The sequence below is a fragment of the Alligator mississippiensis genome, chromosome 11 (assembly GCF_030867095.1).
Source record: "Alligator mississippiensis isolate rAllMis1 chromosome 11, rAllMis1, whole genome shotgun sequence".
In the NCBI taxonomy this organism is placed as follows: Eukaryota; Metazoa; Chordata; order Crocodylia; family Alligatoridae; genus Alligator; species Alligator mississippiensis.
The window spans coordinates 1,517,098-1,528,463 of NC_081834.1; the positions used below are offsets into that span (position 1 = coordinate 1,517,098).

General features: G+C 50.0%; 1 long non-coding RNA gene across 1 annotated transcript; it reads left to right on the forward strand.

Moving 5' to 3' along the window:
- The first annotated feature begins 697 nt into the window (after positions 1–697).
- Positions 698–11,104, forward strand: LOC109285552 (uncharacterized). Its single transcript, XR_002093330.1, has 2 exons — positions 698–803; positions 10,822–11,104. It is a non-coding gene; the product is annotated as an uncharacterized LOC109285552 (long non-coding RNA).
- The last annotated feature ends 262 nt before the right edge of the window (positions 11,105–11,366 follow it).

The following is an 11,366-nucleotide window of genomic DNA, read 5'->3' on the forward strand; positions in this document are numbered from 1 at the left end:
GTGCTCGGTGGATTGCTTTTCATGCCGTCAGGTATCATCTCGGGCAAAGACCTGATGCTGAGCGTCTGCAATCCCTCCTCTCACGATCTAGCCAGCGGCTGATCGCTAACACTTCGTTATAACGTACCACGCGGGGATAATGACGTTCCCGGGCCAGGGAGCCGTTCTTACTGCTAGGGAAATCAGGGGACTTTTGCCACTGACTTGACTGTAAACAGGTCTTTTATCTCATGAAAATATAATCTTCAGGTATCAGAATGACATCCCACCGTGGCACCCGCACACCCACCAGGTGCACCATGGAGGTTGAATTGCAGTCTCTGCAGGGTTTTGCGGAGGGTGGAAAACCCAGCCCTCCACCCTTTGCAAGCCACTGCGGATGCATTTCTCACGATCGTCTTTGCAGAACTTACCTGTGCAAGTTAAAAGCCATTAGATTTGGGCTCCCCTTAGCTGTGGATACTAAAGGTAGCCAAGAGAAAACATGCCTTTTGATGCAAGCTGTGCCTTCAAGTTCACCAAGTCCCAAGCATGTTAGCTCGAAGCTCTCTGTTGGCCAAGAAGCCAATAATAATAGACATAAACTGCAAAAAAGCCCACAGCTACTACACTCCCCGTGTCTCTAAGCAGGATGTGTTGCTGGCAACAGGAAAGAGGAGGTTCCCATGGGAACTGAGAGTGCTGACAACTCTCAACTAAAAAAAGAAAAGCGGCAGCAAAGCATGTGGTCTGCCGATCTACATGGACATGGCTGTACAGGTGCATTTCCCTCTTCCCAATAAGGAGCTTTTCTGCAACAGAAGGTAAGATGCCTTTAAAATAATTCATGCTTTAAGGTACCGGCATATTTTATCTCTAAGGCACGAGGCAAGCACAGTTTATATTTATCTATTTTTGCCACGCTTATTTCAGGCAGGTTTCCTGGAAACTTAATTTTGATGTGAGAATGCATTGTGCAGGCTTCACCTGTAACTACAGTAAAGAAGCCAAAGTCCCCACGTAAAACTATGCCAAGCCATTTATCTCCCTCGTGCAAAATGAGTGAGATCAATAAGACAAATTAAAATGCCATATTGCTGTAGTTGAATTATGTGCAAGAGGCAATCCAGAACTGCACTTCCAGGCACTCGCTGCTTGCTAATTAAAAGCCTTAAAAAGTTTCAAATGGAAATACCAGCCATTGCCAGTATGAAGAGTCAGCTGCCCAGAGTGAGAGTGGGGGGCAGGCTAAAAGAGACACCCCCCCCCTTATATTATGGGCTCTAATTCAGACTGCAACCGCTAATGCCAGCTCTCCCCCGGGGCAAATGCAGACCACATGCTGAAGACGATGCCTTGGGACACTTTACCCTCCTACAACTATATGCTGATGTGGTGACCACATGCGGGTCCTGTTTCTCTATCAACTCTACCATCCCCACATACAGACTTGAATTTTAACATTTCCTTAATACAGTTTTTAATTCCACGAGTGCAAAACACAGCGTAGAGCTCATCCTGAGAGCAGTCCCAGCACAAGGCCACCTCCTGAATTGCTTCGTTAGTTAAAGTGCAATAAACATTTCCGCACAATCAAGGCAAGGCGAGTTCAGGAGCGAGGCTGGTTGTTCGCATCTGCTCATCTCTATCCGAGGTCCAGGCAAATGCATTTTATGAGGAGTGGGAGAGGATTTTGAGAGTGCCACAGCAACATCCTAGGGCAGGAAAAGAAATGAAGGGGAACAAAGCAGAGAAAGGCATCACTTGCGAATGGGCATCGCCTGTCGTGAGGCTGGGCTCTGGAGTGTTATGGACCTGACAGATTTATGGACACGACTTGGAGGCAGTGAACAGCCACCGCCAGCGCCTGCAAATGTTGCAAGCATTTCAGTAGGCTGCTAATAGATCTATGATGGCCAGAAAGGTCATTGCCTTAATGGGAGGCAGGGAAACAAACCTGATGGAAAATTTCCCTCCGTATGTGCTGTACAGCAAAGACAAAGACTTTCTGCCCAGTGGGAGGCGCAGACTGAGCTGGCAGCCAAACTGGGCAGGAGAATCAAAGATGCTGTAACTCAGCTGGACATAAAAACCCCCCATGAGAGAGCCTGGGGACCCCATGCTGAGTATACCGCATCGGCCCTCGAGGCGATGACAGCTGCGGAGAGCTCAGAAAGTTGGCTGCAGGGAAGAAACATAGCCAAGGTAAAGAGCCAGAGGAAGACACAGGGATAGCAGGCAAGAGGGAACAACCCTGAAGCTGGAGCACCTCGCCTTGAACCGGGAGTCATGAGAAAGACCCGGGCCCACGGAGGAAGGGGGAAGAGCGCCAGCCAGACCTCGTCTTGGGAGCACTCCAAGACTAGCACAAAAGGCAGGACCCTCGGGGCGAGGAGCTGGTTCCCTAAAATGTGTGTTTATGATTTATACCGCAGGAGCATCTCGGTGTCCCCACCAGGCTGCGAGCAAGAGACACGTGCAGAGAGCTGCCACGCCCAAAGACCGGGGCGTCTACCAGGCAGGATGGAAGAGGCACTCACGTGAGCACAAGCACGCATTGCTTGTGCATAACCGGCACATGCAATAAGCTGATCACCGCCAGCGCCGGGCTGGTAGCAGGTGGCAGCAACGTGGAAAGTCAATGGCCACGACTGAAACAGGGGTGACGAGAGGAGGGGAATTCCCTGCTAGACGTAAGGCGGAGGGCAGGAAGCATGACAGAGGGAGCACTGATTGTCCGAGCCTCGGAGAGTGAGGAGAGCAGAGCCCCACGCTGCTCCCGGTTCACCCGATGCCCTTGGAGAGCGTGGAGCCTAGCTCTGCCACGGCTCCTTGTGCCCCAGCGTGGCCGGGGCAGGGGGAGCCCCGGGAAACGCCGCCAGACAAAACCACCGCCCGTGGCCGTGCAGAGGCAGATGTCTCCCCTACCCCAGCAGGACCCTGCCAGGCTGGGGACCAAGGCAGGACTTAACCCCCAGCCCCCTGGTGCTCTGGCCCCTGGACTGACCGAAGCAGGAAGACCAGCGGAAAGGTCAGCTTTCAGCTCTCGGCATCGACAGCTCGCCCAGGTTGCTCTGAATTTTCTTATGACAACTACCGCGTACTATTCCACCTGTCAACCCTTCCCAGACCCAAACTTCCCTCCAACCACATCAAGAATAGCAGGACGTTCGTTCAAGCAAGACAGGTGGATTTGTCACAAAAAAGACACAATGCCTCCAACCCACACTCGTGCCGGTCTCGGCAGCTCCCTCACTCCCAGAGCGGATGAAGAGCTCCCCGTCTTATCAGAAAATCACCCCAAATCACTCCGCACAGTGAAGTCGAGGGTTTGCTGCTTCCCCCTCGTTGGGAGTTTTCCTCCCTGAAGTCACTTTCCCAAAGGAAGCTGATTGCCATTTCTAAATCGTTTGGTACGTGCGAGAGAGACCGAGAGACTTGTTTGAGACCCGGGGAGAATGTGCTCAGCATTGAGAAGCGCGGGGTAAGTTTGGAGGGGAGAATGGCTGGTGTTGTTTAGGAGAAGGAAACCTCGCTGGAGCATGCAGACCTCGAGGGAGCCAGGCCCACCCACAGTCCCAAACGCAAAGGGCATTTTACAACAAGCTCCTTTTGAACATTTATGCCTTTATTGCTGGAGGTGGGGGAGGAAACTCGTCGCTCATGGACCATCTATGGATAGGGCAGCAAAACCCAGAGCTACCCCAGGCTGGCAGGCCATCACATTGTCTTTTTTTAAGAGAGGTTTAAAACATTTTTTAATTGTTATTTTAAGAAAATAATAAATGAGAAGGGCCCTGGACTCTCCCCCCACCTCCCCCAGGATGTGCAGCTTCCCAAACGGCACAAAGCATCACTGGCAGAGACATGGTGCTGCGGTAGAGGAAACCCATCTCACGAGGTATCCTGGTTTCTTCCCTGCTTCAGGAGAGGCAGAGCCTCTCTTCATCATTGCAGCTGATGGAGGATTTGTAAGGAGCGTGCGTGAGCGTGTAACACTGCAAGCCCACTCTTTTGTTCCCATTAGTGCAGAACTGCAGCAAGATCAGACCAGCTCTTTGTAGCTCCCCGCCGGCAAAAGGCACAGCAAGAGGAGCCAGGAGTTCGTCTACATCTTCCCTTCCCAATAAAGGAGCAACTTCTCACCTCAGTCACAGCAGAGAACAGGGTGGAGGTGATATAAGTTCACAGGCTCAGCATTCACTATCAGCCCCTGCTGTGAAACTACCAGTATATTCTGCATCCTGGGGAGGATCAGAAGGAGAGGCGCACGCTGTGAGCAAAGTTTCGCGGCAAGCGGAGGAAAGTTGCAATGGAAAAGGAGGAGTGAAAGTCCTGTGAAAGGCACCGAAGGACATCAGGGCTCGGACTGTTTCCTTGCAGGAGTTCTGCTCCACGTGGCAATCAGGACTCGTGGGAAAGGTGTTATCTTTTATTAGACCGACTCGATTTTTGCCCAAAAAGATTCTTTAATTGCAAGCTTTCAGGCACAAACTCCATGCTGTAAACAGCATGCATCTTGAAAGCATTTCATAGCCCGCCCCACACCGGGAGCAGGTCAGCACTTGCAAGCGCTTGTTTTACAGGTGGGGGAAACTAAGGCAGAGAAGTCACTGAGCTGCCCAAGGCTTGCAGCTGACGGCAGGATGGGAACTCACCCTTTCCAGGCCCTCAGGGGAAATCCGGGCCCTGAAAAGATGATGGAAGAGTTTGCTGGGGCCTGAGCTCCGCCTGCAGCAGCTGGCACCCTCCAGCCTGGGGATTTCTTGCAGCTCGCCCTCTCTTTCCTTTCCTCAAAGTACATCAACTCGCGTGTTTCTAAATATTGGTTCTCCGAAGCGCCCGGGGAGTATTCTGAGCTGTGCAGGGTTTCCCACGCCTGCCTTCTTTCTCAAGATACCCCGCTGCGGGACTGTCTTTTGGGGAGGAAGAAGTATGATACCGTACACACAGATGCCCAGGGACCGGTTTCCCAAGCAACAGTAACTGGGTAAATTGAGCGAACGTCCTCTCCCGGCTGCGTTCTGCCGTAAAACTTCCAGCCACAGGTAGCGGGTGCTCAGGTTAGAGAGCTCCGGGGATTGAAGCAGGGGGTTGCAAATTGCTCATCCTGCTCGCTGTCCCGTGGGTGGCATCTGACAACTAGCTGTTGTCACCTAAGTCAGCGCACCCCTAATTAGAAGAGGGCCACCTGCAATCACGGCACCTTATTTTGCCTCAAGGAGGGACAGCGGTTTCAGAAACGCGTGCTTCTCAACGCCATGGAGCTTATTTTCTAAATCGGCTTATGCCGCTCTCCCAGCCTCCTCGCAGAGCCGGCTTCCATCGTGCTCAGTGTGTCACATTGTTCTTGCAAAGTGACGGCTGCTGCTTTATCGATGCGATGCAAAATGCACCTAAAAATAAACCTTTGTGAGGAGGAATGGGCATTTCCCAGCTCCGGGTAGCCATGGTTTGAACACATCCATGACTGACTCTCACTACCGGGGTGAGACGAGGGGCAAGGTGGCCAGCAGCATCTCCCTGCACATGATCCCCCAGCACCCTCAGAGTCAGGGATGTGCTGCCTTCACAGCCCAAGAGCTCCTGCCTCCTGGCTGCTCCCCTTCATCCTGGAGGGAGGCAGCGCGGGGCAGACTGCCTGGCTGCTATCCCCTGGAGGACACACTCCTGGCCACCTCCAGGAAGGGCCCACCTGCCACGGGCAGATCTGGGATATTGGAAAGGGCTGTGGCACACCCTCACGTATAACACCAGGGCAGGGGGTTGGACTTGATGATCTGCTCAGGTCCCTTCCAACCCGGCCAACTATGAAACTATGCAAGTATGAAACACAACAAGACATGCAAAACTCTCTGACTCTTAGTTCAGAGATGATGCCTTTTATTAGACCAACTAAGAAACCACCAAAAAAATCTTTCTTTGCAAGCTTTCAGGCACACCCACCCTTCTTCAGCCCGAAGGAAAATTAAAAATGGTAAAAGTCCCCTTAGGTAGAAAATAAACTTAATTTTGCACAGAGGAAGCTGAAGGTGGATGGATGGATGTTCCTTTGGGTCCATGAGAGTCTTTGTGTGAGTTGCTGTCAAGGCAGCTTTTCTTCCCTGGTAGTAGAAAGGCAGGGAGGTGTAGAAATCTTTCTTAGTTTGTTTAGCAATGAGGTTTATCATTCCAAAACTGGCTAAAATATGGTATTTTCCATGTTTCAGGGATATATTTAGTAGCCGTGTTGGTCTGAGACAAAAAGAAATGCATTTCATTTGGCTACCAAATACATCCGTATAACACAACACACATTTTTCTCCAACTAAAGAAAAACTAGAAGCTTTATTAATGTGCTAACAGGGTGGCAGGGCTGAGGCGGTGCAGGTGTTAAAGTTCATGATTGGCAACCTAGAGACTTCAAGTTCACGGCCGTAGCAGAAGCGCTTACGGCACAGCCCTGGCGGAGTCCAGTGAATCTGGTAAATACCTTGTCACGAGGAAGGAAGTTGGCTGGCACTATGTTAGTCACTTTAAGATCAAAGCAACAGCAAATATAACTATTGCAATGTGCATCAATTTGCTAGGTTATCTATAAAGTTTAAAAAAAAACACAACGAACTCTAAAATAGCAAAAAATAGTCAAAAGCTCTTCTGTCATTTATCCTGCAGTCGTTACAGTCAAATGTACGTCTCTTACTCAGATTCACAAAATAAAATCTAGGCTTTTTAAATGTCTTGACAGCGCCTTCAATATTTCACTATCAGTCATTTCTACACCTGAGTTAATATGACCACACCTGAGTTAAGGATTTTAGCTAGAGATAAAAATGGTCTGCAGGGCTGTGAAATAGAAGAGAGATGTTACCAGGAAGGCCTAATAGACAGCAGCATTGCAGAAGAAAGGATAGTTTAAATAGTGGGACATCAAGACCTTTTAAAAAGGAGAGAGGGCCATTAACACCTGTGGGGTGGAGAGAGATTAGCAGGAAGCAGGGAGCTGATAATGAGCCATGAAACCAGTTGACTCTCTCAGCACTGCCTGAGTAGAAATGCTGCAGCCCAAGGTTTGGATGGAGCAAGGATCAGAGCTGCACCGCGGCACCCCCCTGGATCCAGCCCTGCCGCAGTGCGTGGGTACGGGATCTTGGACGCTCTCTGCTAGGTAAGATCTCACGGGAAGAGGAGAGCAGCACGCTGGGGTAAGAGAGGACTTGGTGTTTCTGTTCGGCCACCAGAGAAGGGCTGGCCCCTGTTTGCAAGGAGGGTGCAGGGGACTGGGTGGAGCTGGATGTACCCAGAGGCCCTTTGCAGAAGGTTTTGTTGTTGCAAAAAAAAAAAAGGGAAACGTAAGAAACATGCTGCCCCTTTCAGGGTCATGCACATCCTGGCCAGAAGGCCAGGGAAATTCAAGCCAGGCAACTATGGTCTTTGGGGAGAAAACTCCCCTCTTCCATCTCAGCCTCTGCATGGGACCTACCAGCAGCACCCCAGGGCTAACCAACTACTTGCCACTTACATGTTACAATGGTCTTAACCCAGCCTTCCCCATATGTTCCTGCACAATCACGTCACCAAAATGGCAAAGAGGCAATAAGCAGGAACCCCTTTTCACTGCACTATTAAAGCAGCCACAGAGCAGTGGATACACGGCGAGGAATTTGCTGCTGTTGGTCAAGCGGAGGCAAAACCGAAAGTCCCTGCCACCTACCAAACAACAGTAAAATCAGGTGAGGCCACGCCTGCTAAGACCTTTCCATTTTCTACTGATGGGCATGCAAACACACCAGCAGGGTCATCCTACGGCACAGGGACACTTTTGGAGGACAGGCTTAATTATTTTTATAGAAGCTGGAAAAGTTTGGTTTACACTTGCCAAGAGACACAATTTTTTGCTCCCTTGCTTTCCTGCCAGCTCATGTTGTTGTCGAACTGCTGCTGGGTCTCGAAGGGGGCTGGGTGCAGCAGGGTAGTCACTTTCTAAATGCCCTGAAATCCTTCCTTCGGTAAGAAGTGTGCCAGCTGCCCTGGGGCACGGCTGCACAGTAGCGTGCCCGCTGCACAGTGGCTGCACAGCTGCACGGTGCTGTGCCCACTGTGAGCCCACTGCGACCAGCCCAACGGGCTGAAGGTTAGTCCTGTGCTCTTAGCATGGAGCACAGCCATAAGCCAGCATTGCCTCTGCAGCTAGGGCACTTGTACACATGATGATTTGCCCATGTACACGTGACGAAAATCACCATTTGGCTAGCAAAATGGTATCACCATGTACATGTGGTTGTTCTGTGGCTGGTGCTAGCTGAGGAAATTGTGGGGTGACAGCGATGCAGGAGGGGATTTCTTTTCTGTAAGGCGCTAAGAGCCAGATTTGGAGCTGGGTGGGCCTGGCCTAGCTCTGTCTGAGCCCCAGGAGTCACCATGGAGCAAGAAAGATCAGAGCCCGGCCCTGAGTCGGGTTTCTTTTTACTCCTCACAGATACTAGAACCTGTCTGTCCCTCCTTTCTGGCTGGAAGAAAAGCAGGGAGCTCGTTCATATTCAGAAGGCTATTCCAATACCTACATTTCCCTTAAAAGGAAAGCATCGGCTCTTAGAAAGACAACATCGTTTCACACCTACAATGTATTCCTGCAATAAATCCAAACACAGTGAAAATTAGATTAGCTTTCTCCGTTGAGATGTCAGATTCCTGCAGCAGATGCTGGTAGACATAGTGAAAAGAAACTGAGAAAGTGACAACGTGGTTAAAATATTGGAACAAGCATCCTGACAGGGGATGATGGGATAGATTACCACCAGGAGGGGTGAGACCCTGTTGGATTGGGATATTCCATACCAATCAGTAAGCTCACAGGTGCTTTTCACCCAACCTTGCCAAGGCAAAGGCCTTTTCCACTTCCCACGTTTCTGTGATTCACAAAATGCCATTTACTATTTCTCAAGCTCAGAGACTTTTGTGCTCAAGCACACAAGGCCATTTCATTGTCAACGTGGGTCATAGCTGTCAGGAAAAATCAGCATTGCCTGGCTGCGAGCCAGTATTTATGGGGTCAGAGAGCATTTGCCTCTGTGTGAATGCTGAGGACTTTGTCCTACTGCCTGCGCATGCACCGCCAGAGCTTTCCTGAGACCCCCTCTGATAGCTCCCCCAGCATGGGCCTAGGGCTGGCCCTGCTCAGACAGAAGCACAGCTGTATTGTTGATAGTGTGGTGTCCATTCCCGGGGTCACTTTCTGGCCATGATGCAGGGCAGGGCAAGAGGGCTGTTTCAGGGGTGGGTGAGAGTCTGCCAACATGTCCGTCACGGCATCCTGCAGCTGGACACTCACTGCACCACGGGGGCCCTCACTTGGCCTGCTCTCGGGGTGCATCCTCCCTCCCCTGTAAGCTGTCTGGCTCCCTGGGCCTAGCACTGGCCCCCAGGCAGGCTCAGCACCCCTTCTCCCAGGATACCAGCCATGTAGGGGCATGTTCAGAGGCTGCGGTTTGTTAATGCACATTAACCTATTTTAATGTGCATTAAAGTGCCACAAAAAACCTGTGCTCTTTAGCTAATGTGCGTTAAAATAGGCTGATGCAAATTTGTCTAGTGCTTCACAATGGAGGTACTAGATTTAATGCGCATTACCTAAAGCACGTTAATTGAATGTGTAGATGCCCCCTGCTGTGTGTTACTGAGCTTCCCCAGGTCAGCTGATACGTTTCCTGCTCGCACTGGAGTTGTGGAGAGAGGCTGCAGCGATGGGTTTTTAAAACAAAACCAAACTCCCAATTGCTCCTTTGCAACAGAAGGTCTTTGCTCCTGGCAGAACTTTCTGAACATAAACAGTAACGGTTGGGAGAAGCCGTCGTGGTAATGACTTGCCGGCCCCCCCCGGACCTCACGGGATAAACAGGGCAGTAAAACGGGCAGACTGAGCCTGCATGAGCTCTTGACATTCTTCCTGGGATGTTCGTATCCAAGTGATAGCTTCTACTTAATAAACAGACCCACCTGTTAATATTCAGGAGATCAGACAACCATGGCTATTAGCATAAACATCAGGAGCATCTTTATGACCATCTGAGATGAGGCCTGCACTTCGAAGTCATCGTCTAGCTTAGCTGGGATTTCGCCCACGTGCTGAGGCTGCTTACCCGTGGCACACACGGCCTCACATACTAACCACGCTGCAGAGACCCAAGACGGTTGAGGGGCCCCTGGTCCCCCTTGTTCCTTTCCTCTGTCTCGTACTTCGGGTTTCTGCACTGGAGATCTAGCCTATTACAGGTGCTAGCAGGGGCTTTGGGGCCTGGTATATGTAGGAGGGGCTAGAGCAGGTGCTTACGTGGACCCTTTTATACTAAATGACTAGTCCCTGATTGCGTGTGGGCACAAAAGACAGGACTGAAGGACCCAGCCAGTCCTGCCCAGTCCGATGCTTCCCCCAGAGCTCTGACTGCCTGTTGGGACTAGCAGCAAACACATTCCGTCCCCATTAAAGCACCAAAAAATACACGAAAGGAAATGTCCTGAATGTTTTTTTCTTCTTGTAACATGCAGAATAGACTTCCATTTTCCCACTGAGAGTTGTCATAGCTCCTCATGTAGCTTAATTGCTTTGGTGTCTTGAAAAATAAGTTGGCCAAGATCTGGAACTTTTAAGGAGGACTTCTGGCATATATTCAGGCCTCCAAATGTGTAATTATGTGCTAGACCTGAACAGAACTTTCCGAGTCAATATGGTCTACCAAGGAAGCGATACATCTTTTTTAAAACTATGTAATTAAGTATTGACGTGATAGATGATAACTGCTCTGATGCAGCTATTACATTCTACTGGGTAAGTAATATGCATTTTTTTAAATGTGTTAAATACAGATTTATGATGGGCCACGCAGCTGTGAACAGCGAATAACAGGACTGGATTCCCACATGACTTGCACTGGAGAACAGCTACTCGCCATGGAAACATGCTTATATTATTTCCCTTCTTTTCAGCCCATCATTTGTTTGTCTCATCCCCTGGTGCATCTGATCCCTGGCCAAGAATGCAAGTTATCTACAAAGGGGCTGTTTTTATTAGTGTTATAAAGCAAGCCTGGTCCCTTTTTGTGGCCTCTGATCACTACAGTCAAATAAATAACAATTGTCAAAGAATTTACACCGATGCTATTTTTCACCCATGCATTGCAAAGCACGAGACTGGTGTTGTGAGAGAGGGAATTATTGATTGTTGAGCTATTGCTTCTTTAATAGTTCACTGTTCGTACAGTAATGTGATAAATGTGCATAAACCTGAAGAAAGAGAGCATGGTTGCCAGAGTATTTGGAGCCCACCATGGCCAGTGCCAAAACCTCTATATCTCTGACTCTTGAAGGTGAGTCTCCATTAGCTCTCCCCCAGCGGTCTGGCGTATACCATT